Source organism: Gorilla gorilla, chromosome 9, assembly GCF_029281585.2.
Source record: "Gorilla gorilla gorilla isolate KB3781 chromosome 9, NHGRI_mGorGor1-v2.1_pri, whole genome shotgun sequence".
NCBI lineage: Eukaryota > Metazoa > Chordata > Mammalia > Primates > Hominidae > Gorilla > Gorilla gorilla.
In genome coordinates this window covers 135,411,067-135,433,219 of record NC_073233.2, presented here as the reverse complement: position 1 = coordinate 135,433,219, position 22,153 = coordinate 135,411,067, and positions in this window count along the sequence as shown.

The window sequence follows — 22,153 nt, the reverse complement described above, 5'->3', positions numbered from 1 at the left end:
GTAAACATATGTGCTTTCGTCCAGACTTTGTCGTTTCATTTATAGAGCACAGGAAGACTAGATTTACCATAATTCTTAAGAGCTCTAGACTTTTTTGAATGACAAAGGAACATTAGCTTTATTTTAAAGTCACCAGCTACATTAGCCCCTAACAAAAGAGTTGTTTTGTCTTTTGAAGGTTTGAAGACAGGCATTGGCTTCTCCTCTCTAGCTATGAACGTCCTGGATGGCATGCGTATTAGTCTGTTCTGCTATAAAGAAATAGCTGTGACTGGGTAATTTATAAAGAAAAGAGGTTCAATTGGCTCATGGTTCTGCAGGCTGTACAAGAAGCATAGTGGCTTCTGCTTCTGAGGAGACCCCAGGAAACTTACAATCATGGTGGATGGTCAAGGGGGAGCAGGCACGTCTTAGGAGGCCAGAGGAGAAGAGGGAGACGGGGAGGGGCCACACACTTTTAAATGACCGAATCTCATGATAACTCACTTGCTCACTATCATGAGAACAACACTGAGGGGATGATGCCAAACCACTGGTGAGATCCTGCCCCCATGAGCCAATCATTTCACACCAGGCCCCACCTCCAACACTGGGGATTACAATTTGACATGAGATTTGGGTGGAGACACAGATCCAAACCATATCAGCATTGTCTTCCAATTAAAAGCTGTTTAATCTACATTGAAAAATCTGTTGTTTAGTATAGCCACCTTCATCAGTTATCTTAGCCAAATCCTCTAGACAACTTGCTACAGCTTCTACATCAACACAAAACTACTACATCTTGTAATTTTACGTATGAAGATAGCTTCTTTTATTAAACCTCATAATCAACGTCCGCTCTCTCCAAACTTTTCCGGCAGCTTCCTCACCTCTGTCTATCTTCAGAGAGTTGAAGAGAGTTAGGGCCTTACTTTGTATTAGGCTTTGGTTTAACGGAATGTGGTGGCTGGTTTGATCTTCCATCCAGACCACTCAAACTTTCTCCATATCAGCAATAAGGTTGTTTTGCTTTCTTATCATTTGTGTGTGCACTGAAGTAGCACTTTTAATTTCCTCCATGAACTTTTTCTTTGTATTTACAACTGGGATGTTTCTAGCAAGAAGCCTAGATTTTGGCCTATCTCCACTTTCAAAATGCCTTCCTCCCCACATTTAATCATTTCAGGGGTTTGCTTTAAAGTGAGAGATGTGGGACTCTTCCCTTAAACACTTAGAAGCCATTGTAAAGTTATTAATTGGCATAATTTTAACATTTTTATGTCTCAGGGAATAGGGAAACCTAAGCAGAGGGAGAGAGATGGGGAAAATGCAGATCAGTGAAGCAGTCAGAACACACATCACATTTATCAATTAAGTTCGCTGTCTAATATGGACTGGTTTGTGGTGCCCCAAAACAATTACAACAGTAGCATCAAAGATCACTGATCACAGATCACCATAACAGATATGAGAATAATTAACAATTGTAAACATTGCAAAAATTACCAAACTGTGGCCCAGAGACATGAAGTGAGCACATGCTTTTGGAAAAATGGTGCCAACAGATTTGATAGACCCAAAGGTTGCCACAAACCTTCAATTTGTAAAAAATGCACAAGGTATGTGAAGTGCAATAGCGTAAATAATAAAATGAGGTCTACCTGTACAGAGGACATGCTGGTGCATTTATAACTCTTGGCAACAATAGGTGTAGAAAAATTTAGTAATTCTATTGCTAATGAACTGGATTCGCTGCACCAACATCTTCTGAGAAGGTTTTGTTGTTGTTGTTGTTGTTGTTGTTTTGTTTTGTTTTGTAAATACAGAAATCTTGATTTAGCAGGTCTAGGGCTAGACATATGAATCTATGTTTCAAAAATCTCTCTGAGTGATTCTTTTGAAAATGAGGCTAAGATAACACCTGAGAAAAAAATGTGTTCATGTCTAGGCTGTTACCTTCCTGAGTCCTCTTTCATATACCTGGGCTGGACCCTTGAGGCCTTGTTTAGTCATCAACTCCCAAGCAATTTGCTTAATGTCATCTATCAGTTGTATCCCCAGAAGAGCCTATGTTTTTCCACTTGTGTTTGAGATTCGGGAAGGTGCCCAGACATACTGACAGTCCTTTGGCACCAGATCCCAGGGAGCTTCCTTAGAAATATGGCAGCAGTGAATCTAGAGACCCAGGCATGCCAGAGGTGCAGAATAGCAGGATGCCTCTGCCTTCCCCATGTAAACCTGACCCAGAATTCCCATGATGGGGCTCAGGCATAAGACTGATGTATTCTATGCTTTGGGATTTAGGGGAACTTCTCTTTATTAAGCACAGCATGTGACGTTTAATAAAATGTTAGAAACTCTTTATTAAACAACCTGTGAACAAAATATATTGGCCACGTCCACACAAAGCACATATTATAAGTCACCATGGAAAATACAGGTAGCTTTTATAATCTAATTGAAGAAGGAAGTACCCTACACACATGTGAATAGTAGCTGTAGTAAGTCAATAATCAAATGATAATATTTTTTACTTGCCTCTGATAAGATAGGTTAATGGCCTGCAAAGTAATATTTAGTGATGATATAGTTTCTTTGAGTACTCAGAAGTAAGAAACTGTTAAGAACTCACAAAAGAAACAATATTTACCCCCTAGGAGCTATTGCTGTGAAAAATGCATCACTGTATAGCTTGTTTCCCCCTTGGTTTTATTGCCTATCAAAGTTAGAAGAGAAAAATTAACATTTGTAGAATGCTTATTATGTGACAGACAACAGGCTCACCACTTGTGGCATGTATTACTTTGTTTCAGTCTCTCAAAGATACAGTGAAGTTGGTACTTGTATCATTCGTTAGAGGTTGGGAGATACATGCACTTTGCCCAGGGTCACCAACCAGGTAGTCAGGGAAAGAGCTGGAATGACCCAGCTGGTATGCTTTCCATGACATTCTTCTCTCTCTATTAGTGGCTTCCTCGGATATTGTCATCCAGTACAGTTAAACTAGGTCGGTAGGGGGTTTGGACAACTCCTGAAATTCTCTGCATTCATTCTGGGACAAGAAGAGAATGTAGATAAGATAGGAACTCTAGGCCGGGCACGGTGGCTCACACGTGTAATCCCAGCACTTTGGGAGGCCGAGGCAGGTGGATCACCTGAGGTCGGGAGTTTGAGACCAGCCTGACCAACATGGAGAAACCCCGTCTCTACTAAAAATACAAAATTAGCCGGGCGTTGTGGCACATGCCTGTAATCCCAGCTGCTCGGGAGGCTGAGGCAGGAGAATTGCCTGAACTCAGGAGGCGGAGGTTGTGGTGAGCCAATATCACATCATTGCACTCCAGCCTGGGCAACAAGAGTGAAACTCCATCTCAAAAAAAAAAAAAAAGGAAAGAAAGAAAGAAAGAAAAGATAGGAACTCTATAACAAATTACTGGCTTGAATTCAAACTTTCTATAAAGACTCATTTTGTTTGTTGTTTTTCACAATAAATATTGTACTTCCTACACTGTTTTAGAGGCTTGGGTTATAACAGTGAACAAAATATTTGAAAATCCCCTATCCTCATGGAATTTCCATTCTAGAAAGAGAACTAACACAATCCAACTAACACCATAAATAAGTAAATAATGTAATATATTAGAAGAGCAAAGTGTTATGGAAAAAGAAATAGTGCTGACATCATAGCCAATCACAGCTCTGATCAGCTTCAGATAAGCAGAATTGCCACTTTGAACCAATTCAATTCCAAATGAAGGAAAAAGACACAGATATTTTAGTTCACCTGTTGCACTCTTCCTCAAATAAATACATATTTTTCATGTTTGAAATAGTAAAAATACTTCACGGGCCCTCTAAGGACCTTTATGAATGTGTAGGTTGGCTTTCCTTTATCTGTTGGTCTCCCTTCTTCTCTACCCTAATTAGTCATCAAAACTTAGGTACAAGAGAATCATAAATGAAATATGAAGAACCAAGAAAAAATAAAAAACCGAGAAGATGTGAAGAGTCAAGAGTGAGTGGGGCTAGGCTGTGCACAGTGGCTCTCGTCTGTAATCCCAGCACTTTGGGAGGCCGGGGTGGGCAGATCACCTGAAATCAGGAGTTTTTGAGACCAGCTTGAGCGACATGGTGAAACCCCATCTCTACTAAAAATACAAAAAATTAGTTGGATGTGGTGGCAGGCACCTGTAGTCCCAGCTACTCGGGAGGCTGAGGAAGGTGAATCTCTTGAACCCGGGAGGCAGAGGTTGCAGTGAGATGAGATTGTGCCACTGCACTCCAGCCTGGGCAACAGAGCAAGACTCAGTCTCAATTAAAAAAAAAATAGTGGATAGTGGGGCTCAAATGCATGCCTAAGGCAGGCTCCCTCCTTCACTAAAACTCTGTCCTCTACTCCCTTGACCAAGACTGAAAAATGAGTAAAATCTTATCCTGTGTACAGAAGACGAAAGGAGGTGACTGTTCCAAGACACGGCACCCATACAGTGCACTCATCCAAGAAATCCAGTTTACTCTCAGGGATGTTTATTTGCCAGAAACAGTTGCCCCAGGAACCTCTGAAATTATAAAATCCTCAACCTTGAAATTAGAGTTAGTTCTAGTCACTGAGCTACTGAATCGGGGGCAGGCCTGACATTCTCACCAGCCCCTTTCGGTGAGTTGTGTGTGGGGAGTCTTTGGGCAGCAACAACCTTAACAGCAGAGATAGACTCAGAGAGGATCACAAAGATAAAGTGAATATGATAAGTTTCTGGACATGAGGACTTTTCCTGGGGTCCTGAAAAGAAATTGAGCTGCATTTTCTTTCTTGGGTCAGAGAAGAATTTGCTCCTCTCTTTAACTCACCCCCACCTCTTCCAGAAACTGGTCTTATCTCTAGAGTATTTCTTTAAGGATACATAAGGAATATAGAATGAGACCTCAAAAACCTACATTCCATATGAAAGGAGATAAATAAGCTGATTTTTTTTCCTGAAAGTCTCTAGTGGTTGCAAAGGGACCCGATTAACAAGAGGAGGTAAATCAGAATAATTCAGTTTTCTCTTCCATTTCCCTGTGGCCATCCTCCCAGGACTGTTTGTCGCTAGGCATTTTTGAAGAGCAGGCTCCTCTTGGACTCTGATCCCTTTCATCCATCCCGGTGCTGGGCTAGGCATGCAAACCGTGGCAGGGGAGATAACAGACACGCATCACTGGTGCCGCTAATGCAGGCGGTGCAAGGCAACTGCAGGGCTGGGTGATGTGATTCACGGTGGCCTCTGTATCTGAGACCGCTGTCTCTCCTTCTCTCTGATGCTTTTTCATTTCTGCAACATTAACGGGAATGAATACAGTCATACTTTAAAATAAGATGTTTAAAAACTCCCTCTTCTGGAATGACTAACCGTTTCCTCTCCTACAGTCCATGGGTTCCAAGTTTTTCTCAAAGATCCTCTTCTTAATGGACTCATCGGCCCACGCTAGCTGGATCCTCCCAACCCTCTTCTTTTGACTGTCTAACATATTCGCCAGTGTCCAAATTTCCATGTCACTCTTTCCTGGTTTTCAATGAGTCCTAAATTGATAACCAGACTGCAGAAACAATTGAAGACTGGGAGTGCAGTAATTCTTCCGGCATCACCATTAAAATCTAAAACAAACAGTTTTCTACATAGTCAGGGTGCGTATAATGGGTACGGGGTAGGTATGTGTTGGGGAGACGGTAACTAATCATAAATAGTTTACTGGGTCTCACAAATGACCTCAGTTAGCACACATTCTTCAGGCAAATCTTGTAATATTTCTCTATCTTTCCTGTTTTCACTCTGTCTATAGCCAGCATTGATGATAAGATTTCCCTGATACCACATTCGATGAAGTCTTCAGTTCATCCTTGATACTTGCTGCACTGACATGTATTAACAAACAGCATCTCTGTTCTGTCTTTTGGAAATGTTCTTCCCCATCACAGTGCTCCCTGTATCCACCTTCCCCATCACAGTGCTCCCTGTATCCACCTTCCCCATCACAGTGCTCCCTGTATCCACCTTCCCAGAGAGCCAGCAACCCTCATAGCACCCACAAGACTGGCCTGCAAGATCCAGCATCATTACTCCCCTCTGGACTTTCTCACCCACAATGCCCCTATTTGCTCTTTCCCATCTCTAAGCAGTGGGACTCCACTGATGTGGGAAAAGCAGAAGGAAAGAGACCCAAGGCATTCAAGACAGGCTGATTCACCTATTCTCTCAAAGGCCACTCTGACTCCAAATATGCTTGGATAAATGAAAGCTATAGCAAGAGGTTTGGCTTTTTTGACCTTCATGCTTGAGCACCTACAAGAAAGGTGTTCATTAACTGGTACCCTTAAATTACTCCAAATGTGGCCTTCTGCTGGAGCCCCCACCACAAAGTGTAATTATTTATTGTGTCTTTAAAGATTCTTGTTACCTTCACTGTCTTCTCTTACTCTTTTGCCCTTGAGAGCTGAATTTGTTGGAAAAGAAAGAAACCCCACTTCAGGGGTGCAGTGGTTCCATATGAGTGTGAAGTTACATCAGAGACCCTGAGCAAAAACAACCCTATAAGTTTCCCGAAAAAGCATATGAAAAACATTGCTATTTAAGACTTTCTGTGACTCAGGAAAGCTAGCAATTTTACCCTATATTTGCATAGTTATCATTTACAGGTATTTTCCTCTAATTAATTTGGTTTAATTTATTTCAGCCCATACAGGTATAAATGTTATCCACTTTATATATAAGGGAAACTGAGACTTTGAGAGGTAGAGTGATGTGCTTAAGGTCCCATACTGCTAGATGAGACCAGCTACAGAATTTGCAGAGTGTCTTGTTAAAAACAAATGAATAAATAAATCCAAGAATTTCAAGACGACAATAGCAGAGCATTAAACCAACTTGTAGTCCCTCTAAGCAGGGAGCCCATGTGACAATCATGACCCGGCTACTAGACAGACACGGAGCCAGGAATCACATGCAAACCTTTGAAGTCCAAGTCCATCTTTCTCATCACCCTCTGGCTGGATTAGGATTCAGTCCCTGGCTTTCCTCCAATCATGGCTGTGACATTGCCCATACGCTGCTTAAGTGACATGGATCCCAGCTTCTCCTCCTATAAATCAAGGGATTAGAGAAAATTGTCACTGTAGTTTTATAATCTTTTCCCCCTAGATCCTTGAGCTCTAGTGGACAACTATCTCTACCATGATTCTGTGAATGAAGGAAAAAAAGTTCATAAATAAATGTCTGTATTTTTAAATAGTCAATGTATCTTACATTAGCTTGAAATTCTCTATCTCATATCCAGCTCCTCCTCCTACTTGGCTTTATTCTATTCTTTAAGTCTGATTATTTGAAAAGGGAAAATAAAAGAAAGACAGACAAACAGAGAGAAACAGAGAAAGAGAGAGAGAGAAAAGAAGCCCCAAAGACGCTGGCTGTGCAGATGGCTCCAGACCTCCACTTCTACTCTATTATCAGCAGACTTCACTCCAGGGATGATACACTCTGCAATTTGTATGAGAAAGACACGTTTTTGAAACAAAGTGGTTATTATTGCAGAAGCTCCTGCCTCAAGCAGCCGTTTTAATGTTTTTCTCCCTGAAATCTGAACATATTCATCAAACTGTGTTGTGCTCCTGGACTCGCAATTAATCACGGCTCATTTCAAGCTTTGTTAATTAATACCAAGGCCAGGGACCCAGTGGAGGCCGCAAATTTAATCTGCAGTGTTTTAAAATTATTATAATCTGCTAAAGGAAGAGCTGTTGGATTTTAAATAGCTTTTTAAAAAAATTTCAACACTGCATTGCCAAGAAATTAAAAGCGATTTGTGATAATCTTGGTGAAGGAACCATCCTGAAATAGCATCTTTTTGTTATTGTTAGCTGACATCTGGCCAGCAGAGGGAGTAGAACTGAACTAGAGGCACCATGTTGCCAGAGCTACAGACTTAATAATGTAAAAATGGAGAAAGAAACCAAAAGGAGACCGACCATGAGGTATGTTCTGGCAATAACAGAATCAGCATGAGAGGGGAGGATTCCCAGTAGGATCTGGTGTGGTGAAACTACGGTAAAAAATATTTTATATTTCTTTTTCTCACCTTGAACTACTAAATGGGAAGAATCTCTGAGTATGAACTCCACTTACTGAGAGAGAGGGCATTGCTAAACTAAAATGATTTCAAAGGGATGAGGAAATAGTTTGTCTGGAATTACACTCAATGGAGTGGTTTATCTCATTAGACTGAGATTACTGTTGTGTTTCATGCTTTGTGTTTGGGGGCTGCACTCCCCCCTAATCTGGAGGAAGGTACTCATCCATTTCTGATGAGTACTTTATTTCATGATCCAAACATCTGCAGCAGCACCATCCAGCCGTGATTTCTACATTGCTTCCTACCAGTGCTTCACATGTTAGCTCAGTTGTTGAACATTTTGATTTTGAAATAAACCTCAAGAGGATCAATGATCTCAGGTTATTAATAGAACAACACCAAAATATTCCAGAAAAATATAAGAATTTGTGAGTAAATAAGTATTCATGCGTAAAGACCTTGAAGGAATGACTTTCTACAATGCTGAGCATGGTATACACAGCTTTCTAAAAACTGTCTCTGGTGGAACCTGCCTACATCACCTGCCCCACTTTCAGTCATTCCAAATTTCCTACATCCCAAACACCTTGATTTGTTCAGTCATCCCAAATACCTCACATGATGCTCCCTTAGCCTTGAATTCCATCAAGATTCTGTTCATACTTCAAGATCCACACAAAGCTTACCTTTCCTCTGAGGATGTCCTCATTTCCTGCAAGAGTTCTTATTCAACAATTGCACACGTTTGTGTGCATATGTACTCCCACCCTTACCATGCTGCTTTCTAAATAATGTGTATATATTTTTCATTACAGGTACAGATACTTATAATACATTATATTAGATAATAAACAGATAAATAAAAAGGCATAAGGCTCTGCCTGCAGACTTTAAGTTGCTGGAGTGGTGCCATTGCCATTTCCTTCTTTTATATTCTCAGCCCCTAGGACAGTGCCTTTGATGTAGTAGGTGCTTGATACTTTTTTTGAATGAATCACTTACGTGATTTACTAGAGGTCACTCTAGGTCTAGTCTTATTTTATAAAAAGGAAACTGAAGCACTATCAGGGCAAATTGCTTGTGTAAAGTCACATAATTAATTATCAAACACATTTGGCATAATTCCAAGCCACAGAGTGCTCATTTCCTTAGGTAGACAGCCTCAAACAAATTCCTGTTCTGTAGAGCTGCATAATCTTCAAGAAACCACATAATTACAAGCAAGGCAGGACATGGGGGTGGGGAATAAAGAATACTGAAGTCATCTATGAGCGATATGCAGAGCCACAAATAGAGCCCACAGCTAATCAATTTGGGGGTGGAGTACAAATTAAGAGTGAGTATGAAACCAGTCCAATTGTCCCATACAACTAATATGTATGCTTTTTTTAAGTAAACATAAAAATTGATTCTCCCTGGTCTTAAAAGTTGTAGCTTAGATTGTTTCATTTGAGTTCCTTCCTCAGGAAACCAACACTCAGCCAAGGGAGTGAAACTTACTAGATCACCACATCCAGACAATGAGACACCACACCCCTCATCCATCATGATGACTTCCTTACTCCCCTCTAATTCCTGTTTTCCCACGTCCCTGCTATATAAACCTCCCAATTTTATTGGTCAGAGGGATGAATTTGAGACTTTATCCCCATTTTCCTCAGCTGCAGCACCCTATTAAAGCCTTCTCTTTGATAACACTTGTTGTCTCAGTGATTGGCATTCTGCGCAGTGGGCAGCAGAGCCTATACTGAACCCTTAGTGTTTTGGTAATGAGTCTAGCTGGAGAGCTCTCACATAGATTGAAAGCTCCAGGTCAGGGTTAATGAGTCCTGTCTCTGCCCACTCTTCTCCATTTTTGAGACCTAGGGAGAACAATTTAGAGATTCAGATTAAAAAAAAAATTAAAGCAATCTGAGGTATTATTTCCACAAGCAAATGCCCACAGATATTTCCCAGATGGGGAAATGGACCAGCTCATGTGGCCCATGACTATTCTTTTTAGTCTAAATCATGAAAGCAAACATTTGTTTGGGGCCAAGAGCAGAGGCTACTGCTCTAAGACAAAATTGTAATGCTTTCAAAGCCCTTGAGGGTAGTATAAAAGGGAAGAGCTGAATGTGAGAAAGGAAAGATGCCAGAAACCTGAACTCAAGGGTAGATACACCTAGCCTTGCCTCAATGTCAAAGACACAGTGAGAACTTGAGGTGGGTGGTAAGCCTGCGAGCTGTCAGGTTGCAAGGGAACAGCACATGATGATGTGGCTCAATGTTGCTAGATATTTCTATTATACGAAAAAAAAAAAGCCAAAACCCAGATATGTGTGTGTCCTCTCTTGATTTTTTTAATACTCAACAGCTATTTCTCTGTGTGAATCAACTCAGAAAGAGACATGTCTTCAGGCTGTGAATCACAGAAGCATGGCCCCTGTCTGAAAGCTACACATTTCTCAAGGAATGCACTTTGCTATTGGGCTGAGGAAGAGAATCTCAGTTCCAAGCAACTTTTTTGGGTGGCAGATGTTGGGGAGGAGGAGGGGGGATTTTATGCATTTTCCTTTGAGTAGTTTAGGTAGGAATTTATACAATTTCTTCTACATATTGTCAGGAAAAATAAAACCTCTGCCTCAGGAAAGTAGGCCAATTTATAAATGGTAGATTTTTGAAAAGATCTCAATTTAAAATTTGCTTTATTGTAGTCAAATGAATCACTTCTTTGTGGCTTCTAAGAGTCACAGAACACTGCAAGGTGGGAGTTGTCCACAGTGGGTAAATGGCCCGGGGTAGGCTAGTTCTGGTAATGTAGACAGCTGCTAGGTAGTCACTGGGAGAGGTCCTGCTTACTTTGAAGGAAGTCCTCTCTGTCCCAGAAGGTGCTAGGAGAAGGTGGTGGCAACAATGGTTCTGGACTGAGCAGCTGTCTCTGCAGAGGCCCCCTGTCTATTGGGCAGTCTTTAAACAATGGCTCCACTCCTACCCAGCATCTGGGCATGCAATCACTGCTGCTTCCAGCTCAGTGCTCTCCCACTGGAGAATCCTGACCTCCTTTCTCATCTTTTCTCCTATGTCTCACTTCCCACCCACTAACATAGAGACCTTTTGTTTTTGCTATTCATGGAGATGGGGGAAGGAAGCCCTTTCTCTCTTAAATGATTCTAGATATTTCCCTTAGAGCTACTTACACAAAAGTAATATTTATGCTTCTCAGACGCTATTTCATAGTACATGTAGGCTGAGCAATCCAAATACAAAAATTCAAAATCCATAATTTCCTAAAATCTGAAATTTTTCGTGCTGACATAACACACAAATAAAATGCTTTTTGGAGCATTTCAAGTTTCAGGTTTTTGGATTTGGGATGCTCAACCAGTACATGTAATGCAAATATTCTGAAATCCCCCCCAAAATCCAAAATGCTTCTGGTCCCAAGCATTTGAGATAAAGGATACTCAACCTGTACTATACTATATATAATGGTATAATATTAGCATATAGTCTGCTTAATAGTTTGGGAATTTGGAAACTCCAAAGTCCCGAGATTCACAGGCTACTTTTTGCTATGTGCCCTGTCACAACCCCCCCTGAGCCATATCCAAACTTGATTATCTGCTAGAAATTATCTGCTTCCATGGGGAGGCGGGTAGAAGAGAAGGAATGAGACAATCAGTAGAATATAAAAATGTGTATAATTATATTTTTAAAATATTGTCCTGGGAAGAAAAAAAAGAAAGGAAAAGGTAAACACCAGTTTCCTTCCTAAAATAAATTCGATCTATACCTTGGGTCTGGAGCTTCAATAATGGGCCCAGAGATTCTGCACTAAAACCAGAGCTTATCTGTCCCCCTGGACTAAGTGCAAAATCCTGTGTACCCATGAGACCTGATAGCTGTCTGAGAGCTTCCCATTCTCTTCTCTGTCAGGCAGAACCAAGCACAGCACCCACCATGCAAATAAAAGGCCTCCAGAATTCACCTCTGCAAATCTCTAAACAAGGTTTTGATTGGGTCTGTCTGTAAATGTCCACAAAGGAGGCTGGTTCAAAGCAAGTAGGATGAGGGAGGTGCAAAAGGGGTGGGAATGGGGAAGAAAGGAAGCTGTGAGCCCAGGCCTCAGCAAAGGGCCTCTGTGGGTACACCTGATGAGGGCGACTGTTTTCTCATCCTAACTGGCTCCCTCCTGATGCAAAGGCCTTGTACAAATCCCACCTTCTCTTCTAAGCTTCTTTATTCCTGGAGTCTCATGCAGAGTCAGGAGAAAAAGCAACTGCTGTGCAAAGAAAACAGCAAGGCAGAAAGGAAGAGAGCACAGAGCAGTCAGCTTTTGAGGACACATTAAAGATTTCACTGAGCACCAGCAGTGCCCAGCATCACCCCTTTCAGTCCACAACTCCTCCATCTTCCCCCACCCAAATGGAGAGAAGTGTGTTAAGAGGCCTGAGAGCTCTGCATGTGAATTTCAACCTGTGATTTGAGGGTTAAATGAAGACCCCCCCAACGAACCCTCAAAATAGTCTCCTACTGCCCAACTGATATGATTTAGCAATGTCCCCACCCAAATTTCAAATTGTAGCTCCCATAATTCCCCTGTGTTGTGGGAGGGACTTGGTGTGAGGTAATTGAATCATGGGGGTGGGCCTTTCCCGTGCTGTTCTCATGATAGCGAATAAGTCTCATGAGATCTGATGATTTTGTAAAGGGCAATTCCTCTGCACATGCTCCCTCTTGCCTGCCGCCATGTAAGACATACCTTTGCTCCTCATTTGCCTTCCGCCATGATTGAGAGGCCTCCCCAGCCATGTGGAACTGTGGGTCAATTAAACCTCTTTCCTTTATAAATTACCCAGTCTCAGGTATGTCTTTATTTGCAGCGTGAGAACAGACTAATACACCACCAGAGAGTTTGCCCATAAGAAGGGCTTTGCTCTTGGATGAGGCATCTGTCTCCATGGACCCCTGTTAATATGTAGACTGGCGTAGTCATCTGAGAGAGCCACACGCACACACACATACATACATACACACGTACTCCACACATACACACATACACAAAGATGTGGCTCTGTGTTTTGAGATTTAAAAAAAACAAATAAAAGACAGAAATTGCTTCTGCCTTCCAGAAGCTCACATCTCACTTAAAATCAAAATACATTTTGCAAGTGATATGTATTTGTATTTATAAAGTACACATCTTGTACTTTAAGGTTTTTTTTGTAATATGGCGGAAAAGATTCTGGATTTAGAATCAGAACACTTAAATCTACATTTCAGTTTTGCCCCTTTGCCAATAGGTGTGCAAACTTGGACAATTTCCTTAATCTCCCTAAACTTGTAGATGAGTCCTGAGTGGAGAATAGACACTCAATAAATGTTGGTTATTTTGTGATTTAGTATTGTCTTTATTAGTATTACTGTTATTATTATTAAGTGAGGAAAATAGTGCACTCTACACAGAGCTATGCAGCTCCTCAAGCATCCATCCACCACCACCAACCTGTCCCAACATCCACTTGTTTTCGCATTCACCACATCATAATAGCTTCCTAACTGGATTCCAAGCTTCCAATCCCTTTTCCTTCCAACGAGTGCTGCATTCTCTTTCCAAAGTTTTATTTTTAAAGTAGAGATCTATTTGCCATGCCAATCTCCTCCTCAAACAACTCCAAAACCTACCTTACACCTATAGAACAAATTCTAACCTCAGTCAAAGGCTCTTGACAAAATGGTAATTTAATCTTCAAGGGGGAGGAGCAGCAGAGAGCAGGCAGGGCCATATTTAAGTTTAAGGTTTCACTTTTAAAACTTTGAAACTTTTTTTTATTATTTATACTCTAGAATAAAAGAGGACAGTGACCTAAATATGCCCAAAAGCATTTTCATACATTCATTCAATGGTTATTTATCGAGTAGCAACTGTGCCACATGCTGGAGGTACAGCAATGAAAGTGACAAAAGATGCCCTTTCTTTATGGAATGAACGTTCTACTGGGAAAGAGAGACATAAACATATAAATAAATAGATAAAGCAATAGTGAGTGATGCTAAACTCCAAGCTGAGGGCTCAGAGTCCTTCTGGAGGCAGAGAGTCAGGCACTGCCAAAGTACCCAAGTGGACACAGGTGATTAAATGTGTTTATCGCATTTTGCCTTTATTTGTATTCCTTTCTCCTGTAGAATCAGTTCTAGGGTGTCTGAGCCGATCTGATTCTCTGAGACATAGTTCTACATGTGTATGTTGGATGTGTGTGTGTGTGTGTATGTGTGTGTATGTGCTGGTGGGAATGCATTCCTGAAAATGGGAATAATGGCTAAATCACAGCTGTCTGAGTCCTTATGAAGATACCTTATTTCTGACTCCCTACACTAGAAAAATTATGCTCCCTTTCTCTTCAAATGCTTCTGGCCATAGACTCAAAGGTCTCTTTGACTTTGGGAGTAGTAGCACCACACTACTCTAGTTGTTAGATGCTGGAATTAATCCTTCCAACATAAAGTGTACCTATTGTGACTTGAGTGTCCATGTGCCTTCGTAGTTACAAATGTTGCCCTCACGTCTTCCTCCTGGCCCTACTCTGTTGCCTCATTAATCGGTATGACTAAACTTTACTTATTTATTTTAAAATGGAGTTTCGCTCTTGTTGCCCAGGCTGGAGTACAATGGTATGATCTTGGTTCACCACAACCTCTGCCTCCTGAGTTCAAGTGATTCTCTTGCCTCAGCCTCCCGAGTAGCTGGGATTACAAGCATGCGTTACCATGCCTGGCAAATTTTGTATTTTTAGTAGAGACAGGGTTTCTCCATGTTGGTCAGGCTGGTCTCGAACTCTCGACTTCAGGTGATCCACCCACCTCGGCCTCCCAAAATGCTGGGATTACAGGTATGAGCCACCATGATTGAACTTTTATACAGACACTTCTCTGATAGAATCCTCCTCGTATATTAGCCAAGTGAACTGATGTAATGGCACCTGGCTGTCCCTGGACAGTCCCCTCCCTCAGCCAAGTGGGCACAGGACTGCCTTCCTACCCTCTTCCCCAGTGACTTGCTGAAGGATTGTGACAAACTAATCGATCAACTACCATCACGTTGCCAGGATTTCAGTATTGCTTACTGCCTGGAATCTCAAAGCTGGTTCTTCATCTGATTGAAATATTTATCTTGCTAGAAATTTCACACATATTAGCAATTTTAACTTTCAAAACCCCTACAAAGACACTATTATAGAGGGGGACAATGAGGTTCGATGTTGTTGAATGATTCGTCTAAAATATCATGCCTGGTAATGTTAAAAGGAATGGGATTCAAAACCATATTCATATGACAGAGCCATGATGTCATGGCTTTAGCTATTGAAGACTTCACAATGCAGGGGTAGAAAACAGGTTCCTCTCTCAGTGCCTGGGTGCTGAGCCCTGCTCTTTTGCTTTCCAGCTGTATAAACTTGGGTTCAGCAGCAGTGGTCAGTGGTTAATTAGCCATTTCAAGTCTTGATTTTCCTACCTATAAAATAGGGATAACAATACCTGATTCATAAAGTTGACTGCCAAGTAGAATGTTCTGCAGAGTGTCTAGAGCACGCTATGAAGTGCACAGAGCATATTTTAACGATGAGTAATGCCATTGTTATTGTTATTATTGCCACTCCAACTCCCTGAGCTAGATTTTACAAAACAAATTAGACCTCCTTTTATATTAAGGTATCCTGAGCTGGAAGTCCCAGCGTGGCTCACTAAAATTTGGCAGAACTTGGAATCAGGCACTGGCCTAAACCAGGCATGCATATCACTTACTCAGACTTTGTAGAAGATGCTTAACAGGTAAACACCACTGTTTGTCCCAAGCTTCCCAACTTCATTGAGCACCTCTGATTGCTGTTATTTCCTTGAAACTGATATCTATCAGTTCTTTCTTTAAAAATTAATGTTTCTCCAGCTCCTAAAATTTAAAAAATGTGAAATTTCACAGCCTTTTATTTCAATTTTCACAAAATGTACTCAATCTACCTCTCTAATCTTTATCTCATGACCATATTTACCCACCCATGCTATAAATGCATTATTAATTATTTGGGGAACATTTTGGGAACCTCTCCCCTAGCCTTTTCTGAAACACTGCCTTCCTCTGAGTGCCCTCGCTCACCTCCCTTCTATATCTACCAAAGTCCACATCGTCATCCTTTAAGGCTCAACTTGTTTAAATTCTACCAAAATCTTTGCTAGAGCCCCATACCTGTCCCTAATTAGTTGAGACAATGAGGAAAGGACACAATTTGCAGAGTACAGGGCCTGAGTCCAGCTCCAGGACAGCAGAAGCACAGTATCAACTGAATGCAATAGTTACCTTGGGCCATAGAGTGTTGCAAACTAGCCAATACTTAATCTGTTGCTTTCCCAACTCCTTCCAGGTATTTCCAGAGGTATAAACTGCAAAATGAGCCAGGCTTGCATTAAACCCAAAAGTTGGAGAGTTATATTTGGAAGTAGTTGAGAAGAATATTCGATAAAATGTATTTCATTTTGTCAAACAGGAGGATATAAACCATGCAAAAATAAGCATTGGACGAATTACTTTCTGCATGAACTGGCATCCACACATACATGTTTCATTATATTGGTAACTAACATCTTTTAATTCCAGGCTCCATAATGTGATTCTGTCCTGTGTAATTCTCAGGAAGACTTTCCAAATGACTGAGCTTAGATTTCTCTCATAAAAGAATATCACTGTGTGTTGCATTTGTTGTCTGTGCTGCTCACACTGCACTTATTATGAACTTTTTACACTGCAGACTTTTTTTTTTTTAGTCAGGGTCTCCTTTTGTCACCCAGGCTGACGTGCAGTGGTGTGATCACGGCTCACTGCAGCCTTGACCTCCCAGGATGAAGCAATCTCCCCACCTCAGCCTCTCAAGTAGCTGGGTCTACAGGTATGTGCAGTTATACTTGGCTAATATTTTTCATATATATATATATATATACACACATATATACACACATATATATACACATATATACATATATATGAAAATACATACATATATGTATATATACATGTATATATGTGTGTATATGTATATATGCATGTATATATGATGTATATATCTATGTGTATATATATGAAAAATATTAGCCAAGTATAACTCGGCACATATATATGTGTGTATATATGTATATATATGTGTGTATATATCTGTATATATGTATGTATGTATGTGTGTGTGTGTGTATGTATATTTGGGAGAGTCAGGGTCTCTCATTGTTGCCTAGGCTTGGCTTGAACTCCTGGACTCAAGAGAGCCTCCCTCCTTTGCCTCGCAAAGTGCTAGGATTACAAGCGTGAGCCACCTCTCCCAGACTTATTTCAAACCTTTTTGCTCATGCCTAATCTTTTGTATTTGATTTTAAATTCCTGGAAGTCGAAGCCCACGTCTTACTTATCTCTGTCAAGTCTCACAAGCCCCATTAGAAAGTCTTACACACGGTAGCCACACAGGTAAGTTTTCTTGAATGACTGCTGCAAATTGTATAAATATATCATGAACTTTGCAGTTGTCTTATCTTAGGTTTGGTTTGACTGTTATCTGTAGTGATGAATAAATCTGCAACCCACTAATATTCTCTTATAGAATTGTTATGAAAATAAGCAGGATGAAGTTTTTACAACACAACTTTTGTGTCTTCCGTAGAATAGGTGAACCATTATAATATATTTTATTTTAATTATATGTGACAGGATATACATTTTAATATATCATAGACATTTTCCTCCACTGTTCTCAGAAGTGAACTCTGGTATCAACATCTCAATTATTTTATTTTCCAGTCTTCTAAGAAGAGTCATGCTTTGTCACAATAACTCTTTTATAACTCTTTTGGGCTTTTTCTAGTAAAGAATTATGAAAGAAGGAGAAATGGAAGAGAAACAAATAGTACTTAAGCCACGACTGGGAGGCAAAGGGAAGGATGGGAGGATGCAGGAAGGGATGGAAGTGGATGGGTGTTGTAGTTTGGATGTTTGTCTTTCCACAAATCTCATGTTGAGATGTAATCCCCAGTTTTGGACGTGGAGCCTGTTGGGAGGTGTTTGAGTCACCGGGTCAGATCCCTCTTGACTTGGTGCTGTACTCATGTTAGTGAGTGAGTTCTTGCAAGATCTGGTTGATTAAAAGTGTTTGGCTTCCCCAGCCACCTTTTCCTTCTCTTGCCATCTGACGCACCTGCTCCTGCTTCACCTTCCACCATGAGGCTCCTTGAGTCCTCCCCAGAAGCTGAGCAAATGCCAGGCCATCCTTGTACAGCCTGCAGAACTGTGAGCCAATTAAACCTCTTGATTCAATTGAACAGGATAAAAATTTTTAAATGATAAAACTTTAAAAATTACCCAGTCTCAGGTCTTCTTTTATAACAATGCAAAAATGGTCTAACATAATGGGGGAGAAAAGGCAGTTTGGGAATTTTTTTGTGGTCTCCGTATCCCCTAGTATTTATTAGTGTGGTCATTGTCTATATATTCCCTTCTAAGGCCTTGAGCTATTTTAAAATTACTTCTTTGGCCGGTTTGAGACTAGAGTCTGTAGGTCACGAATTTTTAAACACTGACATACATGACTAAATGATAAATCCTACTAAATCCTTCAGTGTCCATAACGGGATTAAGAGTACACAGATCGAAAGAGGCAAACTAAAGCCATGCTTATTCTCTTAAATAAATGCTTCTCCATGGGCATACACACCCAAAACAGTGTGCCCGCTCCATCCACCATTGCAAGGACTGACGTGGAGTCTCGATGCAGGCTGGCACCGAGGAAAAAACAGTAGAAGCATCTTCAAGATCCCAGCCTGTTACAAGAGTTCCTCATTGGTCAGTTTGGTCTATGTTTTAGGCTCCCACACTTTTCATCTTTAAAAATAAAGTCTGCTGACTCCTTGACCATTCTGTGAGGTCTTCAAAGGATAAAACATGTAAAGTGGAAAAAGACAGACAGCAGGATGGAAGAAGTATATTTTAGTCTCCTGAGAATTCAAGAGGTTGTTTTTTGTTGTTGTTGTTGTTGTTTGCTTGCTTTTGTTTTTCAGACAAAGTTCCACAGATAGTCCAGGAGCCTGTGAGAGAGTTTTATCTCTGTTCATTTATTTAACCAATGTTTGCTGAGATCATATTCTTAACAATTGCTAAGCTGAGTTACAGTGAATCTTCCAAATAAAGTTATGCGATAAGTCATATTGCCATCCCCATTTAAAGATAAAAAAACTGAGGCACTGAAAGAAGCAGGAACTTGTCTAAATCAAAGAGTTAGCAAGTGAAAAAGGTGTCTAATTGCAGTTCATGAGCTTTCACCCATGCAGTGTGGAAATGGTAATCGAGTATAACCCTAAATGTCTCAAAGAATGTCCATGGGGTTTGCCATAGGTTTGGATACTTAATTTGTAAGCCTCAGTGCAAAATGAAAATGCAGGGAACCTTTTTCATAAACTCTCAAGAATTTCAAGATAACAGCAACAGTGCATTAAGCCAAGAACGGAGCCCTTCCAAGTGTAGGATCCTGTGCAGCTGCAGGGTTCACAGCTCTGGCTTTCTGATTCAGTGGCCCAAAATACCGTGGGATTAACTGCCTCAAGGACAAGATCCCTAATTATGAAGTTTCTGTTCTTTTTTATTTAATCTCCTTTTTTTTTTTTTTTTTTGGAGTGATTTGAATTGCATCCTTAAGTTGGAGGAAACAGGTTTTGCCCAAATGCTAGACAGAAAAATTGGACCTGGTCTTATCAGCTAGAGAAAGCCAGGCTTTTGAAGTAATGACATGTATTTGAGCTTTGTGTAACATTCCCTTAAACAAGCTTTTTCTAAAGAGAAAAAAAGCAAAGTAACAAAAACAAAACAGAAAACACTCAGAGAAAGGGAAAAATGGAAGGCCTTCCTGATGAGAAGGATCAACCACTATGAACTCTGCAGAATAAAAATAATTCTCTTGGCTGCCTAAGCTGGCCTGTGAACTGGACCAGCACAGCAATCTTCCAAAGTACATTCACTGCCTTCTGACGGCCATTATATTTGCTGAGATCTGGGCTCTAAAGATGATGTGTATCATTATGTAAGTAACATATTTAGTGCACAATGGTGCTGTGTTTTGAGCAGAGTCATCCAGGCTGAGAGACTGTTGTGCCAGTACTACACATTCTGTTGTATGTATTCATTTATTTTCTAAGGCATGTTCCTTGAGTACCTCATGCTGTGGCAATTCGAAGCTCTTACAAAGTTTAAGGGACACGTATATTGTCTATGGCTGCCCACCACTACTGGCATTAAAACCCTAGTTGCTGCCATACCATAGGGCTTGCCCCTACCTGATTTATCAGAAGTCAGATTAGTTACTGAATCATGCCCACTTTCCCAAAGCATTCCAGAAGCTGAGAGTCTAGCCTGCCCAAGAAGTCCAAAGGAGCCATTAAAGTATAAATCTTAATACAGAAAGCATCACTGAAATCAATAGGATTTGGCAGGTCCTATCATATATCAAAGAATGCAGAAAATAGGAAAGAAGTAGCGGTCACCCTCTGTGACTCTATACCATAGTTCATTCACCTGTCACTCAAGCTAGTCTTGGAGTCAGGAATTTTTCTTGCCTTATTCCTGGAGTGACCGTATATTATGGGTTTTCTGGGATGGTCTCAATTTCAAATATTCTGGCCTATTGTCTCCATAAGTGTACCTAGACTTATCAGACCTTGTGTCTTGATTTTTAGGTTGAGGAAATATGGTTTTTTTGTGCTTGTTTCTCATCATATTCATAGTGAAATTGAGCTGCGTAACCTTGCATGAATTTCTTTCCCCTAGTTGGGACTCAAAATGTTTTACCTGAAATATGTTGGAAAAGCAAGAGGGATGACTTGGTCCATTATATCTTTTTTTTTTTTCTTAAGAGAATACATTTTTAAACAGCATCTTATACACACGCACCATACGTAATACCGAGGAAAGTGAAGATGTTCTAGTTAAAGTACGTGACTCACCCACTCAAGCACCAGAGACAGGTGTCTCTTAAAGCATCTCCTTTGAAAGATCAGCTTCTGAAACATGCAGCTTGATAGTTTTTGGACTGATGATTTCTAAATCCCCTTTCAACTCTAACAAATGCCTTAGGACTCTGAAAGAGGAGCTGGGTGGTCAGAAATGGGCTAAGCTAGAGAAAAACATGGAAGTAAGCAGGCCCAGTCTTTCTGAGGCCTCTCATACACATTAGCTAGTGAATATAAAATGTACCAAAGTGTTTCTGGTCCATTTTCCAGTCCATTAAATCACTAGAGAAGTGACTTGTGGTTTACTTAAAGAAAAAAGGGAGTGTGAGTTAATGGAAAATCTGGTTTGGGTGTAAGAATATCTGGGTTCTATGCTTGGTTCTTTCACAAATCAGCTTGGCAAGTCATTTGACCTACGTGGATTTCCATTTTTGCAACTATAAAATTATTTGCTTGTAATATGTAATCAGAGAGGTCTCTTCCACTTTCATTATATAACAAGATGCAAAAAAATCTTATTAAGAGTTCAACCCCATTTCTAAACCTAAAGGGGGAAGAAAATATGTGTGTTTCCTTTTTTCTCATTTTCGTCCCAACTCAGCTCTCAGCTCTATTCCGTCACTTTGTACATTCTGATTGCCCTTGCCTGAGGTTCAAGAGATATAAACAACAGTTTCACAGGAAAAAAAAAAGAAACCAAAGTAATTCTATACTTGGTAAGAAAGCAAAGAGGACAAAGAGGAAAGAGCACAGGGCTTGTATTCAGATAAACATGGACTGCAAAGAGGACAAAGAGGAAAGAGCCACAGGGCTTGTATTCAGATAAACATGGACTTTCACATTCACCGGCTGCTCAGAGAACAGGACTTTGATAGGGCTGATGATCTCTAAAGATCCTTCCTAATCTATAATCCTATTTAAAGTGTTCATAACTACAGATAAAGATAATTTATTAATATAAGGGCAATCTTTAAAACAGGTTCAGCAGCATTATTTTGTCCACACATCACTGGAAAAACCCTAGATAGTCCCATTTTAATTGCCACTTGCGATACTCAGT